We start from the raw sequence: 24928 nt of genomic DNA on the forward strand, positions 1-24928 counted from the left end.
AACTTCATGCACTAGTATAAAACAAGACACAGGAATGCCTGGCTGGTAGCTTTGAGTAATTTACACCATTAGTGAACTCGTGACTTTATAGTGGTTAGATTAACTTATGGTTAAATTATTAGAAATGACTGACAGGAATTGGGTAGCCTCTATATATAATTATCTCTCTTCTTAGAGGTGTCCACATAGCCAGGTAGTTTGCTTCAAGAAGGACATTCAAATAGTTCACTGTGAAATCAACTAGTCTATTGCTGTGGGTTCAGAACACAAATCTTCCACAGAAGACTGACAGAATGAGATACTATCTTCCTAGGATCCTATCAAAGTAATTTTGAATTCACAAATGGTTCTTCCATATGCAATGGATAGGAGATTTGGATAAGTACAAATGAAGACAGCATTTGCCATATTAACCTGCTGTGGTATATAAGGGAACGGGTCACTCAAATAGCACATTATGAAAAGCAATTTTTTGTAAATTGAGCGCTTAAGTAGTCACCAGCTGAATTCAGTCAGGGGCTGTACAAATCACTTGTCCCTGTTTGGAATGCAGAACAATAGATCCATCAGTCAAGATATCAACTCCCAAGGGTACAGTGCCCCATAAATATTTCCAGAAGTGCCAGGACTGTAATAAATATTATATCTAATTTCAAGCAAAATCGTAAATTTTTAATGATTCTCATCATGTTTTGAGCTTACCAATCCTCAGTACACAACAAATATAATGACAAGAGTGTAGGGCCCTTTTGGATGCATTGGCCTAGGAAAAACAGTGTTCATTACTCAACCCCACATCAAGCTGCCTGATGCAAACATCAAGCTCAGCAGTTGTTCAGAGAAGTAGGCAAGATCTGAACAGAAAGTCACAATGAATAATTCTACAATGAAAACACTGCAGGAAAACTGTGTGGTAAGTGCGCACCAAACAATCTCACAAGTTCTTGCAATACTGCCGCTGAGTTTTGTTGGCTGTCGAGATCAACGGCAGATCACAGGAATGACGACAAATGACCATCACACCCATTCATGCTCACTCTATCATTAGATGGTGCACCCTCGTACACCACCCATCCCCAACTAATAGTTATGCTAACTCCTGGGAAAAAGAAGGGAAAACAAAAGTAAAAACTTATCAATTTCAGGAAAAACAATGGGAAATTTGTCCCAAGCTCGTGGTCCATGGTTGCCCATGACGCATTAAACATACTTAAACTTCCCCCACCCAGATGTAGTGTTTTCGACCAAAATGGGGAGCACAACCAATTAGAAAAAGTTCATAATTTCACAACCAGAATGATGAGACAACAGGAGCTTCAACGTTAAACGGGCATGTCGTCCTACTGAAAATGATTCATTTAATTGAATGGGGAAGGAGAAATATCAAATCTGTATCTCTCCACTCTGTGATGCCACATATTGCTGCTCAATCACACTTCGACATGTATACCTACAATGTATATACATGCAGCTGCATGTTTTTCAAAAAACGCATGCACACACGCATGTACACATACACATGCACAGGACCAGTGGCTTATGGAGAAATCAGATACTTTGCAATCAGTTGTTGGTCAGCTTTTTATCTGTAAACCACTTCCCCCTCAAAAAAATGTAACCTCTGTAGATTCATACCGGCTTATCTTTTTAAAAAAAAACTATCAGAGATTACTGCAACTAGAAACAAGTTCATTCTATAATGGTAAATGGCATTAACTCTTCACCAGTTGTACAATACTGGCGCACTAACTTCTCGTGCTAGCGAAGAGTTTCTGCTGCTTTCCATCCACATCATGGACAGAATTAAAATGAATGGACGGAAAAAAAACATTAAAAGAAAAACACGTATGCGATTAGTTTGGGCTTCCCTGTGAAGAGTTACGTTGCAAGCAGCACACTTGTGATCTCCCGATATGCACTGACAGTGGACAAGGATCGGATAGCTGCAAAAACTTGAAGAATTAGCTTAATGTCCCAAAGCAAATCATGCCAACTGAGGTAGAGACCTCCCCACCCCATGATAAAATAGCATACCATCACACCATCAACGCTCACGCATAAAGAACAGCCACTTAGTGAAGGTACTGGAGGGCAACCAGCAATGTTCTGAGTAAGGGGTCACTGCCTTCTGAAGAGGAAAGTGGAAAAGCAGTAAGGGCCAAGGTGATCTGTTAATTAAAACATTCAGCTAGTAAAGTAGCTTCAATTTCTAGGCAACAATTCCAGCTTTTTTTGGGACACAGCTACAGTTTCCCATTTGCCCGATATCACCAGTTTGAGAGGGAGTCAAATTGGAAGAAAACAGCACAATGAGTTTTTAAACTAATCGAGATGACAGTTCAGTGTTTTCTAACACATGGAGACAAACATTAAGTTTCCAATAAGAATTCTTTTCAGAAGAATCCAGCAGCCTGACCTGATGTTATTAGCACAACAATGCTCTTTATATGAGCAGTATTCCCAAGTCAGCTATTTTCTAAAGAATGGGAGCGCTCAGGAAAGTTTGCTTAAAATCTACTGAAGCTTTACTGTAGCATTTTAGGAAATGAAAATCACTAAACATAGCAGAGAAATATTTTAAACTCTCTCAACTCCCTGTATTCTGTGAATAAACAGAAGGTATTGGGGTGTATTAATAGAACCATTCAGTATGAATCAAAGGACACCATTTTGATACCGCACAAGTCGCTGGTCAGGCTATATCTAGAGTACTGTGTCCAGTTTTGGTCCCCCCACATGGTGGGTGAGATAGTGGCCTTGAAAAAGGTTCAGAGGAGAGCTACAAGAATGATTCCTATCTTAAAGAACCTCAGCTACTCAGATAGGCTCAAGGACCATGATCTATTTACTTTAGAGCAGTGTAGATTAAGAGATGACCTGATAGAGGTCTACAAAATAATTAATGGGCTGGATAGCATCCCTATTGATAGATAATCCAGTTTAACAGATTGGGGAAGACCAGGGGACACGAGTTTAAACCATGGAAGAGCAGGAATAGACTGGATGTTAGGCGGTTCTTCTTTTCCCAGAGAATTATGAGCTTCTGGAATACATTGCCAGCTGGTGTGGTGGATGCTGACTCTCTCTATGCCTTCAAGGGGGAGCTAGACCAGTTCCTGACTGGGGCAGAGATTGCATCACATAAAAGGTAAGTGTCTTTATCGATAACACTTGGTTCCATGTGATCTCCTGGACAGGTTTTGATCGGAGAGGAATTTTACAAGAGTATTTTTTCCCTTATTGGCCCTGGATTTTTCTGCCTCTCCCAGGAGATTACGTGGCTGCAGGGGGGGCGGGGTGGGGGAAGTGTTTAGCCATGATGGTCCAACCATCATGGACCAGGTGGTCTTTTCCTGCCTGTCAATTTCGTATGTTCGTAAACAGAATATAGATTTATTCTATTTGCATTTTGGTATCAACAATGTGTTGGAACATACAGAAATTCTCTTGCTAACTCATTTTGCCTTGTATTACAGTTCAAAGTCTTACCAAGAAAACCATTGAAAAGGTAAACTGTGAAAATCAGTCAACTTTGTCTTTTGTATGTAACCAATTAGCCCTATTAGATTAATTGATTATAGCAGCTCTGGGAACTAACCCCTCCCCCATTACACTTTTTAGACATTTGTTAATGGAACTACACTTTAAATCAGATGATTGCCAAGTTGTACAGCTCAACAGATATAACCATAGTTTACATTCTTAAACCGAGAACAATGCATTTAAAAAAAAAATTCATCCTCAATAAAACACATCCAGCTTCAGAGCAGAAATGCCTTGCAAGCGACTGGCTCAATTCCCGAAGTAGTTGCCTCGCAGCAAAGGAATGCTGGGAACCTATAAGGTACAGTGGTCTTTCTATATTTTCAGATTAAATACAAATTGAGCTTCATGCTCAGACTTTCAAGTGTCCTGAAAGATTTCTTCACATGCAAGAGCTATCAATGTTTCATTGTCTCAGACATACTCATCCAATATCAGTTAAAATAGTTTGTACAGCAGTACTCGTTGTTTTCCTTCCATGTGGGTACAAATGCATTACAGTAATAAAAGCATTCAAGTACATGAGAATGATATTGAACAAAACAGCAGTGTAAACAGAGTAGTTATTTTGCAGTACTGTACTGTGGTTCTCAGTCACAGACAGGCACGTCTCCAAGATGGTGATTCAGTTATTGGTTTTTATTACAAAATACAACCTTTTGAGCCGAGTTAGTTGTCAATCTTTTGATTAATTTTCCCAATTTTCTCCCCCCCACCCCCCTCCAACACCTTGGAAGTGCCTACTCGTGCTGGAGCATGGGTGTGGAGACAGATGCTAGCAGCCCTCCACGAACTCATCAAGTAATCATTCCTTACATGTGTGCACAGATAGAAAGTGTCCTCAGGCTATTAGACAGTCGGTGGGGAGGGGGTAGCATAATTGAGCCTCTCTTCTATCAAAGTCTATACGTGTATTTTCTGTCAGGGGTCATTGGATAGCCAAGCAATCTGGCTGATCTTGACCCTCCCTAGCCCAGGGTGCTGAGGCCAATTGTAGTACCCCAATGGTTGCTCTAGCTGAGATCAGTTAACCCAGCATAGACTAGGTGCTGAATATGGGACCTTCTAGTCTGTATGGTTTAGAACTAAACTGGATACCCACTAAACAATTAACAAACCTTCATCTGAAAAACGTCATTGTGCATGTGCGTTTTTCTTCCACTCTGTTTGGGGATGCCATCAATGGAACAGAACCACAGGATGTGATATAATATGAGCTACCACAGGGAGTAGTTGAGGCAAATAGCATAGATGTGTTTAAAGGGAAGCTAGATAAGTACATGAGGGAAAAATGCTGATAGGGTTAGATGAAGTGGGGTTGGAGGAGGCTTTTGTGGAGCATAGCCCAGTTGGGCCGAATGGCCTGTTTCTGTGCTGTAAATTCATGTGTGCATGTGGCTAGCTACCAGGACATCCACCATCTTGTAGTGGAGCTGGATAACTGGGATTGAGTTTTCAGTCCATCAGAACAAGGTGCCATGGTGTGCTGAAGCACCAACCAGCTTTGCCACAGAGTGGTAGGAGTACAGGCTTTCCCATGTGGTGAATTACCCATCCAATTGCGCCATCATAGAGAGGTCAGACACCACAACGGAGTAAAAAAAAACTGGCAGAAGTGACACTTCAGTCTGACTTGATGTACATCTTAATTGCCCATCTCAGAGTAGCATTAGCGGAATCTTGGGAGCACACCATCCAGCCAGAAACAGTGAATGGGGACTTGGAAAATGAGAAATGGCTCCATCCATGGTTTTGATCCATGTGCTCAAAATATTTTCATTGTCTTAATCCTATGCTTGCTTCCCATTATGCCTGCTTGAATCAGTCATTCCAAAGCAATGAACTTCAAACTATAATAAAAGCTGCTAACACCAAAAAATCCACCCCACTGGGCACAATTTTGAAAGGCAAGAATACAGCATGTAGAACACACAAGTCTTGAAACAAATGCAATTATCTGGCCCTCCTGTCGAATGAGGCAGTAAATCTGAATAAGTTTCAAAACACTCATCAGGCATCTGCTCCCTTCTCAACTCTGTCAGAGATTGACAGCATAATAAACATTACTGTGGTACTCAACTCATGCACAGGGTGCATGATTTGTCCACAGTACTCAGCAATCCTTACGTTGCAGTTAAAGGGCACACACTGAGAACAAGTATAGACAGAACCCCATTCTACAATTGGGGGTTAACCTAATCCAACCAAGCAGCGAATGCATTGAACCTGGAACCCTGCATGTCACAAATCAAATCATGTTGACAAAACATACCGTAATTCCAGTATCAGGCACATTGCCCTCAGATTTAATTTGGAAGTTTTATAACTCAAGCAGACAAACCAGAACTTTGCTGTCAAGATCAAAACGTTCTCCCTCAACTCCACTGAATGCAGAGGGTTGAATTATAAAGTGGGAGGCTCCTCTTTCTTTTTGCTTTTCTGAATTTGAAGAAATTACTTCCCAAGTCATCTGCAAAGATGAGTGAGCTGAAACATCTAGATCTGTAATATGTGCTAATAAGACGGATTCAGCAATGCGTGTGTGGAATACATTTAGCAGATTTTAAAAACATCTGCACATTTTCAAAGCAACAACAAGCAGCCAGTATGTTAGCTGATGTTGAACATCAAAAAGATCAAATTTCTCCGTTGCTAGTACTCTTAATAAACTGAAATGTTCCAATCACACTGATTTTGATATAGAAATGCTATTTCAGACATTTCCCAGTCTTAAAATTTGCAAAGCTTACAATACTGTTAATATGCAACCTTTTCAGCTGGAGACAGGATTCTGGGTCCTGAATTTACTGTTGTGTGGTATTAAGTCTCTGCTTCTTCACTGCCTTCGCTACACATGTTGTAGATGAACGAAGACAGATATGAGCCGTGTGCATTTCTGTCTGCTCATTCTCAAATCCACAAGTCGACTAATTTTCAATAAACACTTGATTGAAGTCCTTTAAAATAAATTCCACAAAATAACTCTAATATAAGTGCAAACACTGGGTATCCAATGAATAACTGTTGTATTCAAGGATGTGCATTCTGTCTAATCAGAGGGATAAACAGATATTAACAGGCAAAATTATTTTTAGATGCATTAGAAAAGGTAGCAGTAATAACACAGAAGGCAGCATTACCAAACTGGCTTGCTGCCAATTTCTAATGGCACAGAAGATTCTCATTAGAAAATTTTGAAACAGTTTTAAAACAGGGGATCCCCCATGGCATTGACCACAATAAATCGGTTTATACGCTGTTTCATAAATGACATTATACTATGCAGCACACAGGGCTTGAGATTATACTGCGGGGTCCAAACTCTTCACACATTAGTCAGAAATTCCTCACACCATTAACACTGCAGCTAAATAATAAATGGAGAAAGTACAGATGTATACTTTACCTTTTGTAGGTAAGAATCCTACAACATAATTTCAGAGCCCGTATAGTATAATGCTCCTGTCATTCTAAAACAGTGTATTTACTGCAAGCAATGCCAGGGGAGATCCACGAATTAATAAAATATTGCTGCTTTCTGCTGTACACGATCAATCCCTCCTTGTACCTTCCCAGCAGCCATTTTCTTAGCACCCATTCTGGAAATCATCAGAAACTTTATCTCATTCTAAACTTTCAAAGACAATTTTTTTTAAAAAAGCAGCTACCACAAACTAAATTGTATACGAAACGCAAGGTACCCTAGAAATTGCTCAGGAGGCAAAAAAAAACTATGTTGAAAAGCTAGATGTAACAGAAAAAATTGCAGGACACTTTAGAACTTTTATAAATCTCTGGTTAGGCCTCAGCTAGAGTATTGTGTCCAATTCTTGGCACCACACTTTAGAAAGGATATCAAGGCCTGGGAGACGGTGCAGAGGAGGTTTGCCAGAATGGTACCAGGGATGAGACACTTCAGTTATGTAGAGAGATTGGAGAAGCTGGGATTGTTCTCCTAGAGTAGAGAAGGTTACGGTACGATTTAATAGAGATGTTCAAAATTATTCTGAGCGGGCTTGACAGTGTAGATGCTGAGAGGTTGTTTCCCCTGGCTGGAGGGTCTAGAACTAGGGGACATAGTCTCAGGATAAGGGGTCAGCCATTTAAGAGAGGAGGAGGAATTTCTTCACTCAGAGGATTGTGAATCTTTGGAATTCTCTACCCCAGTGGGCTGTGGATGCTCAGTCATTGAGTATATTCAAGGCTGGGATAGATTTTTGGACTCTAGGGGAAATCAAGGGAAATGGGAATCAGGCGGAAAAGTGAAGTTGAGGTCGAAGATCAGCCATGATCTTATTGAATGGCGGAGGAGGCTCGAGGGGCCGTATGGCCTACTTCTGCTCCTATTTCTTACGTTCTTATGAGGAGTTTTGATAGACTAGATGGGGAGAAACTGTTTCCACTGGCAGGAGAGTCAGTAACCAGAGGACACAGATTTAAGATAATTAGCAAAAGAACCAGGGGAAGATGAGGAGAAATTTCTTTTTTAAACTCAGTGAGTTGTGGTGATCTGGAATGCACTGCCTGAAAGATGGTGGAAGCAGATTCAGTGGTAACTTTCAAAAGGGAACTGGATATATACTTAAAAAGGAATAATTCGCAGGGCTATGGGGAAAGAGCAGGGGAGTGTGCCTAATTGGTAGCTCTTTCAGAGAGCCAGCAGACACGATGGGCCGAATGGCCTCTTTCTGTGCTGTATCATTCTATGACACTAATGGTGAAACCTGTATATATTTTTTTTTACAACAAACGGAAACTTTACTCATAACCAAACCAACCAATCTAAAAAGAAAATACCAGCAGGGAATAAATATAATCTGTAGTATGTTGAAAATCTTATGGTATATATACATTTCCAGTCTACAAAACTTCAGTTCCTCATCAACTTTTCCAATTATAAATCCCTATGTCCACATTTATAATGGGCACTGCCTAGGTGAACCTGTCATGCTGTAATTACACCCTCCCATGGTGATGCTGAGTACCTCAGTTTTGTACCTTCCAGCTCCTCAGCCTATACTGCAGAGAAACATCTAAGCTCCAAACCTTCAACCTCCACTTCTCGGCTTCCTAAATTGTCATAAGCTTTGCTACTTGACTATAAATTATTGGGCCAAATCTTCCTGGAAAAATAACGGCGTGTTAATGATGCACGCCATTATTAATGCGCAAATCAGCCAGCAAGTTCAGGGGATTAAGTGATACGGCGTGAGTTGTGAATCTCCAGAACTTGCTGGTCGATTTACGCCACTCCGCCATTTGCCTCGCACAAACAGCATCTCACCCTTAGCCTCTCCATAATTTTTTAAGAACTTGCTGGATTGGTCCCGTTGCCATCTCGCACTTCCAACACGTTACAGCACAAATTATATTAGTGCAGGAAAATGTCTAATGGCAAATGCCACGAGATGCCCAGCTCCAGCAAGATTTGGCCCATTATATAAAATCAAAGCATTATTCAAAATAAGGGCAAAATGCATGACTTTAAAATGGTGACCGAATTACGTCTGTGCGCCCAGACCATTATCCCCTGCCCTCTAACTCCATATCACCTGAAGACTATTCGCTCGACTCCTCGTGTGCAACACTAAGAAAATGACTCGTATATTAGTTAGTTACCTGCGGCACTGCCCATGGCGAGTTGATGAACGTAAGTGTTTTTTTTTTAGATACACTAGATGGTGACCGAGTTGGGCAGACTTCAGACACTTGTTCTACAGAGTCACCTAGTGGCCAGAGTGTGCAACTATATTGAACAATTGACAGCAAAACTGAATCGAAAATATTGACACAGCACTTTACAGTGAAAGTAAAGAAAGAGCTTTCATTTTTAGTGCCTTTCATGTAATCTGGACGTCCTAAAGTGCTTCACAGCCACTGAATTACTGTTTGCCATGTAGTCACTGTTGTTCATTTAGGCAAACATGGCAGCCAATTTGTGCACAGCATACTGCCAACAAACAGCAACTAGACAATGACCAGTTAATCGGTTTTCATGGTGCTGGCTGAGAGATGAATGTCGGCTAGGACACTGCTCTTCTTTGAAAATGGGATCTTTTATATCCGCTTGTAAAAGCAGACAGGACTTTGGTATAATGTCTCATCTGAAAGATGGTACCTCCAACATTGCAGCACTCTGAGGTACTAGGAACATAGGAACAGGAGTAGGCCATTCAACCCCTCGTGCCTGCTCCAGCATTTGATAAGATCATGGCTGATCTGTAATCTAACTCCATATACCTGCCTTTGGTCCGTATCCCTTAATACCTTTGGTTGCCAAAAAGCTACCTATCTCAGATTTAAATTTAGCAATTGAGCTAGTAGCAATTGCCGTTTGCGGAAGAGAGTTCCAAACTTGTACCACCCTTTGTGTGTAGAAATATTTTCAAATGTCACTCCTGAAAGGTCTGGCTCTAATTTTTAGACTGTACCCCTTACTCCTAGAATCCCCAACCAGCAGAAATAGTTTCTCTCTATCCACCCTATCTGTTCCCCTTAATATCTTATAAACTTCGATCAGATCACCCCATAACCTTCGAAACTCCAGAGAATACAACCCCAATTTGTGTAATCTCTCCCCGTAACTTAACCCTTGAAGTCCAGGTATCATTCCAGTAAACCTACGCTGCACTCCCTCCAAGGCCAATATGTCCTTCCGATGGTGCGGTGCCCAGAACTGCTCACAGTACTCCAGGTGTGGTCTGACCAGGGTTTTGTACTAGTACTTTCAATGGTAAATGTTGATAGAAAAGCATGACCAAAAATTTTTTTTTTATTATTATTATTCGTTCATGGCATGTGGGTGTCGCTGGCTAGGCCAGCATTTATTGCCCATCCCTAATTGCCCTCGAGAAGGTGGTGGTGAGCCGCCTTCTTGAACCGCTGCAGTCCGTGTGGTGACGGTTCTCCCACAGTGCTGTTAGGAAGGGAGTTCCAGGATTTTGACCCAGCGACAATGAAGGAACGGCGATATATTTCCAAGTCGGGATGGTGTGTGACTTAGAGGGGAACGTGCAGGTGGTGTTGTTACCATGTGCCTGCTGCCCTTGTCCTTCTAGGTGGTAGAGGTCGCAGGTTTGGGAGGTGCTGTCGAAGAAGCCTTGGCGAGTTGCTGCAGTACATCCTGTGGATGGTGCACACTGCAGCCACAGTGCGCCGGTGGTGAAGGGAGTGAATGTTTAGGGTGGTGGATGGGATGCCAATCAAGCGGGCTGCTTTGTCCTGTATGGTGTCGAGCTTCGAGTGTTGTTGGAGCTGCATTCATCTAGGCAAGTGGAGAGTATTCCATCACACTCCTGACTTGTACCTTGTAGATGGTGGAAAGGCTTTAGGGAGTCAAAAGGTGAGTCACTCGCCGCAGAATACTCAGCCTCTGACCTGCTCTTGTAGCCACAATATTTATGTGGCTGGTCCAGTTAAGTTTCTGGTCAATGGTGACCCCCAGGATGTTGATGGTGGGGGATTCGGCGATGGTAATGCCGTTGAATGTCAAGGGGAGGTGGTTAGACTCTCTCTTGTTGGAGATGGTCATTGCCTGGCACTTGTCTAGCACGATTCTTACATGCCACTTATCAAGCCAAGCCTGGATGTTGTCCAGGTCTTGCTGTATGCGGGCACGGACTGCTTCATTATTTGAGGGGTTGCGAATGGAACTGAACACTGTGCAATCATCAGCGAACATCCCCATTTCTGCCCTTATGATGGAAGGAAGGTCATTGATAAAGCAGCTGAAGATGACATGAAATAAGGAGTTTGTGACTAGTGTAGGCTGCACATTTACTAGATTTTTAACAATGACTAGTGGATCACCCTTGGTACTGCTCACATGAGGCTGAAGCATCCGGTCTCTCATTTACCCCTCTGTTATTTTCGTACTGTTGCTTGTGTTCATCCTGTTCTCTGGGGACCATGTTTTGTTTCCAACCTGAGAGAGAGCCATCACCCCTATCCCCAAGGTTCTGATTTTCTGGAGGCTATTGAAGGTGGGGAGAGATGAAACAAGGGAACGGGAGGTGGGGGGGGAGTTCACATGTGAGAAGAGAAGGGCTGAGTAGAGTGGGTGTGGGGAGGGGAACTACACTGTAGACCAGAGTTGTTACAGGGTGCAAGCAGGGAGCAATAAGGCTGGGGAGGGATTTGTAGATGAGTATTTTTGAAGTTCATGTGCTGAGGGATGGGGAGCCAAGAGAGGTTGGAAAGGACAGACATGATTGATGAGCAAGACTTGAGAAAGGATACAGGTGGTAGAGTTCTGGCTAGTGAAACTTGAAAGAGAGAGGTAAGGAAGGTATTGGAAAAGTCAAAACTGGAGGTGGCAAAGGCTGGAATTAGGGTTTCAACAGCAGACGGTTGAGGTAGATAAGGAGATATTCTAGAGATAGAAACAGGCGATGGATTAGATGCGAAGCTTAAAGCTCAGCTCAGGGTTGGGTAGGATTATGAGGTATTGTACTGGGAGAGTTGGGGTGGATGTGTGGGAGAACGTGAGGATCTGTTGGGGATGAAGGCATTGAAAGCAGAAGCAAGAGAACTGTTGAGTTCACATATGTATGATGTTATCAATGTTATTTATAGCATTATATATTCAGTTGGGTCAGATATGAAATGATGACTGGAACATTTTGAAAAAGTGGCTGCTGAAGCTATAATGATTAGTAATTTTATGTGGTGCTTGGGATGACGAGAAAACATCTGTTACTTTAAGAATGTCAGTTTCTGGGATACCCATCTAATGAAAGCCTGGAACATTACCTCATGGGTTGAACAATGCAGTCCTTGATCTAAATTACATTACTATATCAAGTACTTGAGGGAAGGGCTTTACGTTGAATGAAAATTGCATTAGGCTGCTTTGCAGTATCACAATATCATACAGCAGAACTTCATAGGAAAACAATGAGAAAAGCATTGTCTGCTCTCTTGACAAGCCATCTATCATCAATCCTACCTGACCCATTTAATCTCCTGGGGAAAGGTTCGACAAAGAGTTTCCTCTCCCCGGTAACTGATCAGCACCCCAGGAAATCTAGGTAATCTTACCACCTTCCAGCAGTTCAGGAACCATTGCTTTGATAGAGTATTCAATCATCTGTTTCTTACAGTTTTACTTGCAATCATTTTAAGTCAAGCCTAAGTCAGCTTTGCTAAAGAGTCTCTCACTCAAGTGTGGATGTTTAATTCCCAATATGATCCTATCTGAACAAAGATCCATGCAATTGCAGGTAGCCCCTCTACAATTTTCAGTTCAGTGACATATTCTCTAATTGCTCTCCTACATTCTAGGTTCAGTTTGAAAAAAAAAATGCAGTGCTGAATTCTATTGTTTTTATTAAGGTTATATGTATTCAAAGGCATAAATTACCTCTGGTGGGGTGTGTCGTTCTGGGACTCTAGCAAACTACAATTTTTTTGTGTAATTCTCTATCCTCAGTACCGATTGGGCACAAAATACATTTTAACTTCCATTTCGTTATCCGTCAGTCATTACAAGTTCTTCCCAGTACTTCCAGGCCTGTGGTTAACCGCTAGCTTTAATTACTAACTGCTCTGGTGGCTTTATCTGGTCCACTGCACAGTCTGCAGGCATCAATGGTCTTCTGGTACTTTCATCATGCTTATCCATAAATCACTTTTTTTTCTTCAATTATACCAAACTTCTGTAGCATGCGGTGGATAAGAAATTAGTTCTCAGCAACTCAAGAGTGCTTCCTTCAGCTGAGAAGCCAACAGCATAATTTTCAAGCTTCAAAATAATAATGAAGTGCAAGACCAAGCACCTGTGACTTGTAATTTTGCTTCTTTCAGCCTTTTTTTCCCCTGACTTTTTGTGCTGAATCACTACACCCGTGACATCATATTTTTCTTGGTTTTTTTTTAAAACTGAGAAGTCTGAAGCTGTATTTTAAGTGAACAATTTGTTTAGAACATCAGGATGCTGCTGACTCACTGATCCTCAGCTCTCCACAGTGACTGGTGATGCACATATGTCTAGGGAATTGCTCCTCCGAAACTCAAGACCAAATTACTATTTGATATACAACAATAGTTCCCGAGCCTTATACTGTTGTTTTACTATTAATCTACACGATAGATACAGCAGAACAAGTTTGCCACTCTCTACTCGTGTTAAAATACTTAATGAATTGGCTTCCTAGTATCAGAGCTCTAATAAAGCACATAATCAAGTTAACACATTAAGGGGACTAACTTTTTATTTTAGAACTGTTAAGATAAGCTAAAGAATAGTGTCCCAAAAACAACAGATTTTAAAATGATTCAAGAAAGGTTAATTGGCATATAATAATGGTAGGAAAATCTGCATACTAAATAAGTACTTTGCATCGGTCTTCACTCTTGGAGATAATGCTCAACTGACAGAATTAACAACAACTTGGATTTATATAGCGCCTTTAATGTAGTAAAACGTTCCAAGGCACTTCACAGGAGCATCAACAAACAAAATTTGACACCGAGTCATAAGGAGATATTCGCACAGGCGACCGAAAGCTTGGTCAAAGAGGCATGTTTTAAGGAGCATCTTAAAAGGAGGAGAGGTAGAGAGGCGGAGAGATTTAGGGAGGGAATTCCAGAGCTTAGGGCCGCCAATGTTGGAGCGATTAAAATCGGGAATACGCAAGAGGTAAGATTTGGAGGAGCTCAGAGATCTCAGAGGGTTATAGGGCTGGAGGAGGTTAGAGATAGGGAGGGGTGAGGCCGTGGAAGTTTTTGAAAACAAGGATGAGAATTTTAAAATCAAGGTGTTCCCGGAATGGGAGCCAATGTCGGTCAGCGAGCATAGGGGTGATGGGTGAACAGGACTTGGTGCGAGTTACATCGAGACTACAGCACAGAAACAGGGCATTCGACCCAAATGGTCCAAGCCGGCGTTTATGCTCCACACGAGCCTCCTCCCTCCCTACTTCATCTAACCCTATCAGGATACCCTTCTATTTCCTTTCTCCTCCTCGTGCTTATCTAGCTTCCCCTTAAACGTATCTATGATATTTGCCTCAACTACTCCTTGTGGTAGCGCATTCCGCATTCTTACCACTCTTTGGATAAAGAAGTTTCTCCTGAGTTCCCTATTGGATTTATTAGCGACTATTTTATATTAATGACCTCAATGTCTATCCTATCTTAAAGAGCTCTATCAGGTCTTCCCTTGGAGAGTTGTAGGGCTGGAGGAGGTTACAGAGATAGAGTGTGGAGAGGCCATGGAGGGATTTGAAAACAAGGATGAGAATTTTAATATCGAGGCGTTCCCAGACCGGGAGCCAATGTAGGTCAGTGAGCATGGGGGTGATGGCTAGATAAGGGCAGCAGAGTTTTGAATGTTGTTAACAATAAAACTTATTAAAATGGTGAACATAGTTTTAAGATAGAATTAGAAACCTTAAAAACAGATAGGGCAGCCAGTCCGGATGATATTCACCTGCGGGTTCTCAAAGAAATGGGACAAGTGCTCTGCGAGCCTCTTGGCTGCATCTTTAATAGCTCGGTGGAGTTGGGAACTGTTCACTTAGACTAGAAGGAGGCTAATGTAGTTCCGATCTTTAAAAAGGGAGGTAAGACAGATCTGGGTACGTATAGGCCCATCAGCTTGTGTCAGTAATAGGGAAGATACTTGAGGAAATCATTAGGGATGCACTGTATGACTACTTAGACAAAGGCGGCCATATCAGGGACACTCAACATGGCTTCAGAGAAAGGAAGTCCTGTCTTACTAATTTGATAGTATTTTTTGAAGAAGTCGCCAAGATAGTGGATGTGGAAAATCCTGTAGACATTGTCTACCTAGAGCTTCAAAAAGCTTTTGATAAAGGTACCGCATAAGAAGCTTTGCTTCAAGTATTCTCTCATTAATAACAATCTGCTGCGCTGGATTGAGAACTGGCTGAAAGCCCCCAGTAGATGGATTTGGATCTGATTAGAGACTGGTTACCAGTGGTGTCCGGCAGGATTCAGTGTTGGGACCGTTGATATTTACAATTTTGATTAATGATCTAGATGTATGTGTTGGGGGAAAAGATCTGCAAGTTTGCAGATGATACTAAGGTATGTGTGAGAGACAGGACTGTAGATGATGCTTGACTACTACAAGTTGATCTAGAGGCGCTGGGGGATTGGGACCATAACTGGCAAATGATGTTTAACTTAGAAAATTGCAGCCTTATGCATATGGGCAGGGCGAATGCTGAATATACATACACCCTTCAGGAAAAAGAACTAAAGCCGTTGGAGAAAGAGAGAGATCTGGGCGTTCTAGTGCATAGATCTCTAAAGGTTTCATGAGCAATGCCATGACACAATAGATACATTGAACTGGGTATTGGGTGCATTTATAGGACAACTGACTACAAGACAAAGCAAACTATTTTGTCTTGTACAAGGCCTTGGTCAGGCCAAAGTTAGAATACTCTGTCCAGTTTTGGTCTCCTCTCACAGTGGGTGATAGAGGCTTTGAAAAGTGTGCAGAGAAGGTCCGCAAGATTAATTCCCAATTTAAAGCATCTTATGCTCAAACAGCTGAGTCTCTACACTTTAGAGAAGCATATACAGGGGTGATTTGATTGAGGTTTATAAGGTGCTGAAGGGATTAGATTGTGCTTGTATAGACAATTTGTTTCAACTGAATAGGTTACGGAGGACCAGGGGTCACAATCTCAAATTATGCAAAGGCAGAAACAGGTTAGATGTTAGGAGGTGGACCTGTGAAACAAGCTGCCGGCTTGTGCAGTGAACGTTGATTCGCTGAATTCCTTCAAGCAAGAGCTGGACCAGTTTCTGGCTGGGGCAGAGATCACCTTGTACAAGAGGCCAGTGTGGTCTTCTGGACTAGTTTTGATTGCCTAAGGTGGGGGGGGGGGGGGGGAATTTTCCAGATTTTTTCCCCCTAATTGGCCTAGGTTTTTAATCTAGTTTCTCGCCTCTACCAGGAGATTAAATGGCTTCCGGGAGGGAAGTATGTATTGTGATGCACAAGATCTCTCAATTGTGGATAATGGCTATGAAGCCATCAGCAGAGTATTTATTCACCCCACCATTGGTGGCCATGCCTTCAGCCGCCTAGGCTGTGTGCTCAAATTAACTCTCCAAACCCCTCTGCCTGTCATCTTTCTTCTAATTAAAATGCACCTCTGCCCAAGCTTTTGGTCACACCTCGTAATCTCTCCTCCTTTGGCTCAGTGTCCATGTCTGTGAAACTCTTTGGAACATTTTTCCATGTTGAAGGCACCATATAAATGCAAGTTGTTGTTATTTGGATGCAGTAGCAAATAAGGGACAAGTTGCAATTGCAGAGAGATACAGTAAAAATCAAGATGTCAATGTTTCTGTAAAATGTGTTGATCAGGTCTCATCTGAAGTACAATGTGAACTTATGGTCACAAACATAGGAAGGATATCAATACACTTGAAAGGGCATAGAGATGAGCAATCAGGATGACTTAGGATATCAGAAAATTAAGTTATAAAGAAAGATTAAGAAAGTTGGGATTGTTTTCTTATGAAAAGAGAAAACTTTCAAGTGATCTAATTAAGTTTTCAAGACTATAGAAGGAATTTACAAAATTAATCCAAGCAAATTGTTTACTGTGGTGAAGGGTTCAAATACTAGTTGTCACAAGTTAAAAAATAGAATGTTAGGAGTAAGAAGAATATTCAGGCAGAATATTTTTATCTAAAGAGTAATACCGTTGTAGAATAAGTTACAGTTGAGCATTTAAGCAGGTAACATAAATGGATTCAAATAGGTGGAATTGATCATTAATATCAGATGAAAGACAACGGTGCTTGACAAATGGATGAAAGACAATGTTTTGAGTATTCCTCAGGTGGCACATGGAGAAGCTGCTTCATCAGTCACCAATGGGAAGTTCAAGTAGTCTACCTCAGCATTGAATGAGTCAACTATTCAATTCCAAATCTGTAAATCGTTGAATAAAACTACCTTGAATACCTGTGAGAAAGGTTGTCTAATGTTCTGCAGCTCTTCTATAATATTACAGTTTTCATGACCCTTAAATCATGGGTGGAAAGGGCATCTGTTCGCCTCAAGTCTGAAACAGCTTGAACTGGTTTATAAAGGCATCAACTTTGCATAAGGTCCAGATAACAACTACATTTTTCATTGCAATTCCAGATTCAATTTGCCCAGATGCAGCATGGGTCTTTAATTTATGGTATGCTTTCCTCTTTTTCTCCATAAATACTTTTACAGGACCAGAGAATCACTTCTTCTCGAGAAAGCCAGCCTACTGCACAGTAAAGAACAAGGTCTAAAGGGAGATGAGTCATTGAGCTCTTCAGTCAGATTTTTAAATTGCTTGTGATTCAGTGCATGGGTTTCAATGCATTTCAGGATTTCCAAAAGAATTTTCACGACTTGCTTCAAAATCAGGTGTTTTGACATCAGTTGCCACTATTGAATGATGCAAGGATCTGCACAGAATTCGGGAAAGTTGCCAAGCTTTACAAAATTCACTAACCTGCTTATTGATCCCAAAATTGCTGGTGCACTACCCACAGCAATGCAATAAGTTTTTGCAATGGTAACTTGGCTTTTTGACTAACAGATATCAGGGCTTCCATGATATCCATGTCCTGTGTGTGATCTTTAACTGACAATGCCAAACAGTCGTCTTTCATCACGATAGTATGCACAAACACGGCTTGCTCAGGCTTATCTTCATCAAGACCGTTCCAATGATAGATATCTGCAGGGATTTGCATATTTAAATCACTGCAGTTGTGATTCAATATCATTACTTTGATCAGAGATATGATCTACCAGAGAAACTGAATTTGGGTATGGCCATAGGATATCTACAATATTATTGACCCATATTTTCAAAAAAGCATCCTTGGAGTGAGGCATTTGTGAGCGGACAATATTCCATGCAAATACAGTCCCCACTGCTTATAGCAGGCACGTTGGTGTCAAACAATTTGCCCGCTATATACGGTTGCCAGTGTAACCAAAACATTTTTTTTTAAAAGCAGGGAGGGAATCTTGGTCCTCTGTGACTCCACTTCCTGCTCTGTGACGGGATCAATAATGGTACATTGCAGTACGCCATGACCAGGAACCTGAGTGCTCGCGTCAGGCACCTGTACCCATCCTGCAATGCTGAGGATCATGATAGAGGCCGGATTCACCAAGGCCCTAAAAACTGGTCGACAGTTTCTCCACAGGCTGGAATTTTGCCACAAATCCTGGCTCCCGGCTTGGGCCTGGGCGGAGGATGCAATTCGGAACAGGTTTAAGGGGATCCCAGTGGGGCGATTATGGTTCTGGTAAAGCGAGCCTGTCCTTGGAAGGAGCACCTCTTCAACCTGGAGAAGCGTCTGAACATCGAGAGGGAGTCCGCATCTTCCAGAACAGGCTATCACTGCTGGAGGAATAGCGTGGGGTGAGAGACAAAGAGCTCTCCGCTCTCAGCAAAGGATCCCGGGCCACCACTGTCAGCAAAACTTAAGATGATTTAAGCCCTGGAACTGTTGAAGAGACGGTCAGATTGCGGTGGGGGTGGACGGAGGGTGTCTGCAGGCGGGTGAGTTAAACGGATTGAGTCCACTCTCTCATCTTAATTTTAAAACAGAGTTTTGAACTGCCCAAAATAGATGCCGTGCTTAATAAGGTTTAAACGGCACTTTTGTAATTGACGCCTATGGTAATGGCAAATGGACAGCACCATTTGCCCGATACTGACGGCTGTCTGGGATAAACGGGGACGGTGTATGTGGTGGGGACTGTATATAAGTGGTTTGAGTCACAGCCTTGGCTTGTTCGATAAATCTGCTGAGAACATCTTTTGTCATAAAAACATAAGAAATAGGAGCAGGAGAAGGCCATACAGCCCCTCGAGCCTGTTCCGTCATTCACTAAGATCATGGCTGATCTTCTACCTCAACTCCACTTTCCCACCCAATCCCCATACCCCTTGATTCCCTTAGTGTCCAAATATCCATCAATCTCAGTCTTGAATATACTCAACGACTGAGCATCCACAGCCCTCTGGGGTAAAGAATTCCAAAGATTCACAACCCTCAGTGAAGAAATTTTTCCTCATCTCGGTCCTAAATGGCCGACCCCTTATCTCGAGACTACGGCCTCTAGTTCTAGATTCTCCAGCCAGGGGAAACAGCTGCTCAGCATCTATCCTGTCAAGCCCTCTAAGATTTTTATACATTTCAATGAGGTTGCCTCTCAGTCCTCTAGTCGGCGGAGAATATAGGCCCATTCTACTCAACCTCTCCTTATAGGACAACCCTTTCATCCCAGGAATCAATCCACTGAACCTATGTTGCACCACCTCTAAGGCAAGTATATCCTTCCTTAGGTAAGGAGACCAAAACTATACACAGTACTCCAAGTGTGGCCTCACCAGAGCCCAATAGAACTGCAGCAAGACCTCCTTACTCTTATACTCTAACCCCCTTGCAATAAAGGCTAACATACCATTTGCCTTCCTAATTGCTTGCTGTACCTGCATGTTAACTTTCTGCAATTCATGTACAAGATCACCCAAATCCCTCTGGCTACCAGCATTTCTTAGTCTCTCACCTTTTAAAAAATATTCTGCTTTTCTATTCTTCCTATCAAAAGTGGATCATTTCACATTTCCCCACATTATACTCCATCTACCACCGTCTCCCCCATTCACTTAATCTGTCCATATCCCTTTGCATTCTCTTCGCAGCTTACTTTCCCACCTAGCTTTGGATCAGCAACACTCGGTCCCCTCATCTAAGTCATTGATATAGGAACATAGGAACAGGAGTAGGCCATTCAGCCCCTCGTGCCTGCTCCGCCATTTGATAAGATCATGGCTGATCTGTGATCTAACTCCATATGCCTGCCTTTGGCCCATATCCCTTTATACCTTTGATTGCCAAAAAGCTATCTATCTCAGATTTAAATTTAGCAATTGAGCTAGTAGCAATTGCCGTTTGCGGAAGAGAGTTCCAAACTTCTACCACCCTTTGTGTGTAGAAATGTTCTCTAACCTCGCTCCTGAAAGGTCTGGCTCTAATTTTCAGACTGTGCCCCCTACTCCTAGAATCCCTAACCAACGGAAATAGTTTCTCTCTATCCACCCTATCCGTTCTCCTCAATATCTCAAACTTCGATCAAATCACCCCATAACCTTCGAAACTCCAGAGAATACAACCCCAATTTGTGTAATCTCTCCTCGTAACTTAACCCTTGAAGTCCGGGTATCATTCTAGTAAACCTACGCTGCACTCCCTCCAAGGCCAATATGTCCTTCCGAAGGTGCGGTGCCCAGAACTGCTCACAGTACCTCCAGGTGCAGTCTAACCAGGGTTTTGTATAGCTGCAGCATAACTTCTGCCCCCTTGTACTCTTGTCCTCTAGATATAAAGGCCAGCATTCCATTAGCCTTATTGATTATTTTCTGCACCTGTTCATGACACTTCAATGATCTATGTACCTGAACCCCTAGATTCCTTTGGACATCCACTGTTTTTAACTTTTTACCATTTAGAAAGTACCCTGTTCTATCCTTTTTTTGATCCAAAGTGGATGACCTCACATTTGTCTACACTGAATTCCATTTGCCACAGTTTTGCCCATTCACCTAATCTATCAATATCCCTTTGTAATTTTATGTTTTCATCTACACTGCTTACAATGCCACCAATCTTTGTGTCATCGGCAAACTTAGACATGAGACTTTTCTATGCCTTCATCTAAGTCGTTAATAAATATCGTGAATAATTGAGGCCACAAGACAGATCCCTGCGGGACTCCACTAGTCACATCCTGCCAATGTGAGTACCTATCTATTATCCCTACTCTCTGTTGCCTTTCGCTCAGCCAACTTCCTAACCAAGTCCGTACTTTTCCCTCAATTCCATGGGCTTCTATCTTAACTAACAGTCTCTTATGTGGGACCTTATCAAATGCCTTCTGGAAGTTCATATAAATAACATCCATGACATTTTCCTGTCCACTACTTTAGTCACCTCTTCAAAAAATTCAATCAGGTTTGGCAGGCACGACCTACCTTTCACAAATCCATGCTGGCTCTCTCTGATTAACTGAAAATTCTCGAGGTTTTCAGTCACCCTATCCTTAATTATAGACTCCAGCATTTTCCCCACAATAGATGTTAGGCTAACTGGTCTATAATTCCCTGGTTTCCCTCTCTCTCCTTTCTTAAAAAGCGGAGTGACATGTGCAATTTTCCAATCCAGAGGGACAGTTCCTGAATCTAGAGAACTTTGAAAGATTATAGTTAGGGCATCTGCAATGTGCTCACTTACTTCCTTTAAAAACCCTGGGATGGAAACCATCTGGTCCTGAGGATTTATCACTCTTTCGTGCTATTATTTTCTTCATTACTGTTGCTTTACTTATGTTAATTTTATCGAGTCCCTGTCCCCGATTCAATATTAGTTTTCTTGGGATTTCTGGCATGCTATCCTCTTTTTCGACTGTAAATACTGACGCAAAGTAATTATTCAACATGTCCGCCATTTCCCCATGGTCAACGACAATATCCCCACTTTCAGTTTTTAAGGGGCCAACACTGCTCCTGACCTTTTTCCTAATATAACTATAAAAGTTCTTCGTATTGGTTTTGATATCCCTTGCGAGTTTCTTTTCATACTCTCTTTTTGTAGCTCTTACTATCAGTTTTGTGACCCTTTGTTGCTCTTTGTATCTTTCCCATTCGCCAGGATCTGTGCCATTTTTTGCCTTTTTGTATACCTTTTCCTTATGTCTTATACTGTCCCTTACACCTCTTTGGTTGTCCATGGCTGTTTTTTTTTGGCAAGTAGAGTTCTTGCCTCTCAGGGGTATAAACCAGTTCTGTATCACGTTAAATGTTTCTTTAAACATTTCCCACTGATCATCAGTTGTTTTACCCATTAACAGATTTGCCCAGTTTACTGTGGACAGTCTCTGTCTCATCCCATTGAAGTCGGCCTTACCCAAGTCGAGAATCCGAGCGGCTGACTCACTTTTTTCCCTTTGAGGTTAGGAGAGCTCCAAACTTCTACCACCCTTTGTGTGTAGAAATGTTATGATTGCTATTGGATAGATGTTCGCATTCAGTTAAACCGTTAATTAAATCTGGTTCATTCCTCATTACTAAATCTAGTATGGCTTGCCCCCTTGTTGCCTCTAGGACATACTGCTGTAGAAAACTATCCCAGACACACAAGAAATTCACTACCTTTCTGACAGTTGCTAATCTGCTTTTCCCAATCTATGTGAAGGTTAAAGTCCCCCATTAAGACCACTATGCCTTTCTTACACGCTTGTCTAATCTCTGCATTTATACAATCTAGCACTTCAGAGCTGCTGCCAGGGGTCCTATACACAATTCCCACTATAGTCTTAGATCCTTTCCTATTTCTCAATTCAATCCATAAGGTCTCCGTTGGCTGCTTACCTCTCGTTATATCCTCCTTTATCATTGAAGTGATTTCATCTCTAATCATTAAGGCTACTCCTCCCCCTCTTCCATTTTCCCTGTCTCTCCTGTCGACCTTATAACCTGATATATTCAGTTCCCAATCCTGACCATCCTGCAGCCATGTCTCTGTAATAGCTATCATGTCATACCCTCCAATTTGAATTTGAACCTGTAGTTCATTTAATTTATTCCTTGTACTCCATGCATTTGTATATAGAACTCTTAGTTGGGCCACACACCCTAGCCTGACCTTCAGCTTTGATGCTGGGTTAATCGCCTTTCGCCTTCTAGTTTTCACTTTATCTGTAGTGCCTAAAGTACACTTTCTTTCTGCTGCTCTACATTTTTCCCTTTCACTTGTTCTTGAACAACTGTTTGTACTATTTGTATTGTAGATTTCCCCTGGGTCTTCCCCTCTCTTGCTGCTCTCAACTTTACTCCTTTCTGTCTCCCCGCTCAGGTTCCCTTTCCCCTGTCACTCTAGTTTAAACCTTCCCCAACAGCACTAGCAAACACCCTCGCGAGGACATTGGTCCCGGTCCTGCTCGGGTGTAACCCGTCACGCTTGTACAGGTCCCACCTTCCCCAGAACCGGTCCCAATGTCCCAGGAATCTAAATCCCTCCCTCCTACACCATCCCTGCAGCCATGCATTCATCCGGTCTATTTTCCTGTTCCTATACTCACTAACATGTGGCACTGGTAGTAATCCTGAGATCACTACCTTTGTAAACAGCTGAGGCCCAAGTACCGATCCTTGCGGCACCCCAGTAGTTGCAACTTGCCAACCTGAAAATGACCCGTTTACTCCTCCTCTCAATTTTCTGTTCGTTGACGAATCCTCAATCCACGCTAATATATTACCCCCAATCCCATGAGCCGTAATCTCGTGTAACCACCTCTTGGGTGGCACCTTATCGAGTGCTTTTTGAAAATCCAAATATACAAAAAACACTGGTTCCCCCTTATCCACCCTGCTAGTTACACCTTCAAAAAGCTCCAACAGATTTGTCAAACATGATCTGATCACTTTTGAAGATTAAACTTCAGATATTTTTGGAAAATCTTTGTCAATGTGCTCAAGATTTGTGCTGAAATGACAAAGATTTGAACTGGGATAGACTCCCATGACAAAGGCAGCACATGGGTTTTCCATTCTGTTCTACGAAAAAAAAAGGCAATTCCCTACTCTAATAAGAATGACTGACGTTCATCCTCATACTTTTCTGTTCTGCTATCTTGAGTACGAGTCATGTTTGTGTTCACAAAAAAGCTAAATCATTAGTTGCCCCTTCTGCTTCAACCTGTAAGATGAGCAATAGCCCCAAAATGGAAGGATCATGCAACTTTGAAACAAAAACTCGACTGCACAAATAAAAATACACATAGGACATTTCTCTCATCTCCACTATCTCATGACTCCAAAATGACAACAAAATCCCAAGTTAATTATGTAGTGAACCCTGGGTATCAGACTCCATAAAGTAACAGCTTTAGCTCAGCACGAACATTTTAAAAGTACTTAGGATTATTAAACCAGAAACCCGTAATCCATTAAAAGCAATCTGGCATTTTAAATGCCCAAATCATCTCTGATCCATAACTTTCACTTGCCACTTTTGCTGCTCCTTTCAACACCACTGCTTGTGCACCACAGTGCCTATTGTTCCCTTCAGAATACCCCATCACTAAAAGCTGGCCCAGAATTTTCTTCTTCTCCCTCTAGGTGTCAGCTGATCTTTGCCCAATGCTTTCTCACATCAAAGTTGGGACTGTGAACTCACCGTGCCAGGATTCTAGATGTTTGCTATATGTTACCATTCCATACTGTAATACTTAGAGCAGCTCCAATGCCATCCTTCGAGCTTTGAAGGGAAAATCCTTCAATGTGCTGATAGTAAACAGAGTAGTACACTTAATAGTTGGTAAAACCATTCA

The 24928-nt window shown here is 42.0% G+C and overlaps 1 protein-coding gene across 1 annotated transcript in view; it reads right to left on the reverse strand.

The window, feature by feature from the left end:
• smap1 (small ArfGAP 1) overlaps positions 1 to 24928 on the reverse strand; it is a 311358-nt gene that overhangs the window by 15110 nt on the left and 271320 nt on the right. The window lies entirely within an intron of this gene.

The sequence above is a fragment of the Heptranchias perlo genome, chromosome 5 (genome assembly GCF_035084215.1).
Source record: "Heptranchias perlo isolate sHepPer1 chromosome 5, sHepPer1.hap1, whole genome shotgun sequence".
Lineage (NCBI taxonomy): Eukaryota > Metazoa > Chordata > Chondrichthyes > Hexanchiformes > Hexanchidae > Heptranchias > Heptranchias perlo.